Genomic DNA, 3,411 nt, shown 5'->3' with positions numbered 1-3,411 from the left:
GGCTGGTGTGAGGCGCCTGGGCCGCGCGGTCGGGGTCCCGCCCCGGAGGGCGTGCCCTCGTGAGCCTGTTGCTGTCGGATCGGCCACCTGCCCCTGACCGGATCGCCCGCCCCTGGCTGCCCATCACCGGATCGCCCGCCCCTGGCTGCCCCTCACCGGATCGCCCGCCTCTGGCTGCCCCTCACCGGATCGCCCGCTCTTGGCCGGCTCTGTGGAGAGCATGCTGCTGCCTGGTCAGCAGAGCCAGTAGTCGAAGCGGAGCGGAGACGTCCTGTGTTCGGCCCGGACTTCAGCGCAAGCTCAGTCTCCTCCCGGAGCCCGAGATCGGCCTCGGTGGCCCAGCCTGCTCGGTGGCTCTCTGTCAGAAGGTCCCACCCAGCGGCCGCAGTGACTCCTGCCCACTCGGTGTGGTTCTCTGCCGTCCCTGGATGATAGCCACCTGTGCGCTGCTCGATCTCGGGACCACCTGTCCCACTGCCATCACTCAGGTCACCAGTTCTGTATTCGGTCCTGGCTGCTTCTGCTTTACTGTCTGGTCTCTTGCACGCGATCTGAAGGCGGATGACTTGTCACCTCACATCAGGCGACGGTAACCCTCAGCATGTGAGAGCCCCAGAGTGGCATGGCGTGTTACACACGACTGCTGGGACCCCAGTGCCGGTCAGGAACCGTAGTGGAAGGCCCAGCAGCTGCGCCAGCTGAGTGTGTGGGTGGCTGACAAGTTGTATACTGAAGCGCATTCAGAAGCCATGGGCCTTGACATGTCCAGCTCCAGGTTCAGTCATCCTACCAGGGAACTCACTACAACTCTGAAAGATCTCTCACCTTGCTCTTCAGAACTAAGGACCAGACTTGAACTTGGCACACTGGCCAAGCAAGGAGGTGTGAGGCAGGCTGAGTGTGCTGTCCTGATACGTCTGTTTAAAACATCAGCTGAGAAGCAGGACCCTGAGGCTTGTCAGAGGCATTTGGGTTAAGTTTAAACCTTAAACATAACACACAGCTGCCCTTCCTGTATCCCCAGAGATGCCCTGATTTCCAGGAGCAACCAGCTTGGATATTCTTGCCGCAAACAAGTAACAGAATTCCAAAGGATTCAATTAAAAAAAAAAAAAAGGAAGGGGTAGGATTTTGGGTGTTTTGTCATAGTGAGGGAAAGCTAATATCTTCATAGCTCATTCCATGAGAGTAGAACTACTGTAAGTAATCAAAATATGAGGAAGACATAGAAAAAGAAAACTACATCAACTCCCTCTTTACCTAGATGTCAACATTGTAAACAATGTTTTAATCTACCAAATCCAACAATGGGCAAAAAAAAAAAAAGCAATACATGATCAAGAAAGTATCATAAATGAACCAGAGCTGCTGGCCTGGATTTCTAGCACCCACGACTGGGAGGAAAGTCATTTCTGTCATTTACACCCCTGTTTATGATATTTATTATGGATGTTCCAACTGACAAACACACCAGCAATGGAAGGCTGCTCAAAATTCAAAAGCCAGTGTTATTAAAGTAAAAAAAAAAAACTGTCAGATCATCTCAGTCGATGCAGACCCTTTGACAGAAATCCAGACTCCATTCTTCATTTATTAAAGAAAAAAGAACCCCCTAGCTGGGCACTGACTCATGCCCATAACCCACCTCGATCCTTCAGATATGGAGGACAAGAGGTTGAGGCCAACCCAGAAGAACAGTTTGAAAGACTCAACCTGCAGCTGCTTGGGAAGCTAAGATTGAAGGGCCCTGGATTAATGTGAACCTAGACAGGACATTCCACTGAGATTCCCTCTGCAAAGGGAAGCTGGACTCAATGACAGGTAGTCTAAAGTAGGTAGATCATAGCTCATGTGCAACCCCTGGTGGGAATGTGAGACCCTACCCCAAAAAATTACCAGTGAAAAGGCTAGAGGCATGGATCCATAGTATCAAGCCAGCCAAGCAAACATGAGAGGCTCTGAGTTTTCAACCACAGATCCACCAAAAAGCAAACAAAACCCTCCACGTTAGAAATAGAGGGAACTTTTCATAAATATGAAGATACCTACCAAAATACAAAAATATTCACTAAATACTTTGTACCATAGAGAGAGTCAATGCTTTCTCTCCAAGAATATTCATTATTGGAGAAATAGACAGGAAATCGGGACAAGGAAAACATGGAAAGGAAGGTAGGAAACAAAACCTATTTTGTTTGGCCAGGTCTATACAGAAAATCCCGTGGAATCTATCAAAAAGCTTCCTGAAGTAATAAGAGTTAACAGGGCTGAACTGAAGCACATAAGATCAACAAAAATCAATTATATTTCTATAAACTAATAGTGGGAGGTACAGGCAAAAGGACTGAGTTCCAAGGCCAGCCTGAAAAAGGTATCAAGACTTTATCACAAAAACAGAAGGGCTAGAAGTATAGCTCAAGTGGTACAGTGCTTGCCCAACATGCACAAAGCCCTGAGTTCAATTCCCAATATCACAAAGAATTGATGAATAATAGAAAATTTAAGATTTACTTTCATTTTAAAAAAACATGAAGTAGGTGTTCACCTGACTTAAAATATGCAAGATTTGCACACTAAACACTACAACTGTATAAGAGAAATTAGAAGAAACGTACATGAGTGGAGAGACACTGTCAGGCATGGTAGTACACACCGTAAATCTAGCACTTGGGATCACAAGTTTGAGGCCAGTCTGGACTACATACTGCAAATTTAACATAGGAGAGATGAGAAAAATACTATGGTTACATAGTAAACCAAAATATCTCAAAAATTGCATCAAATATAAATGGACACTAATTCCACAGAATTACCTCAACCATCAAGGTTGATCAGGTTGACTTTGATCTCCTGGGTGAGCAACTGCTGCAGGTTTTCTCCATGTAAAGCTATTTTTTCCTATTCCTTTCCCTACTGTGCTCTTCAGGAAAAAAAGAAACAACAACACTGCCCAGCCCATGCTTGATGGCCTAGGAAGTTATACTCCATTCCTCTAAATACAGAAATTATATGAGACATTTCTCTATTTCCTCCCTGTTTTTTCCTTGCCTGTTTTTGCAATAACTTATTTATTTCAGCATGTACTCAGGTCCTTATACTCCAGGTAACAGTCCACCACTTCTGACTTTATTGTTCACAGTACTCCTGACCTGACCATTTGCACACTTCTGGTTTGTTCCTGTATTATTCTCACCTTCCCCTACCATTGTGAGCTTAAGAAATAAGTAAGCCGGGCGCTGGTGGCTCACGCCTGTAATCCTAGCTATTCAGGAGGCTGAGATCTGAGGATCGCGGTTCAAAGCCAGCCTGGGCAGAAAAGACCGTGAGACTCCTATCTCCAATAAACCACCAGAAAACCGGAAGTGGTGCTGTAGCTCAAGTGGTAGAGCGCTCGCCTTGAGCTGAAGAGCT

The sequence above is a fragment of the Dipodomys ordii genome, unplaced genomic scaffold (genome assembly GCF_000151885.1).
Source record: "Dipodomys ordii isolate 6190 unplaced genomic scaffold, Dord_2.0 Scaffold64, whole genome shotgun sequence".
In the NCBI taxonomy this organism is placed as follows: Eukaryota; Metazoa; Chordata; class Mammalia; order Rodentia; family Heteromyidae; genus Dipodomys; species Dipodomys ordii.
Note: the sequence above shows the minus strand (reverse complement) of the source record.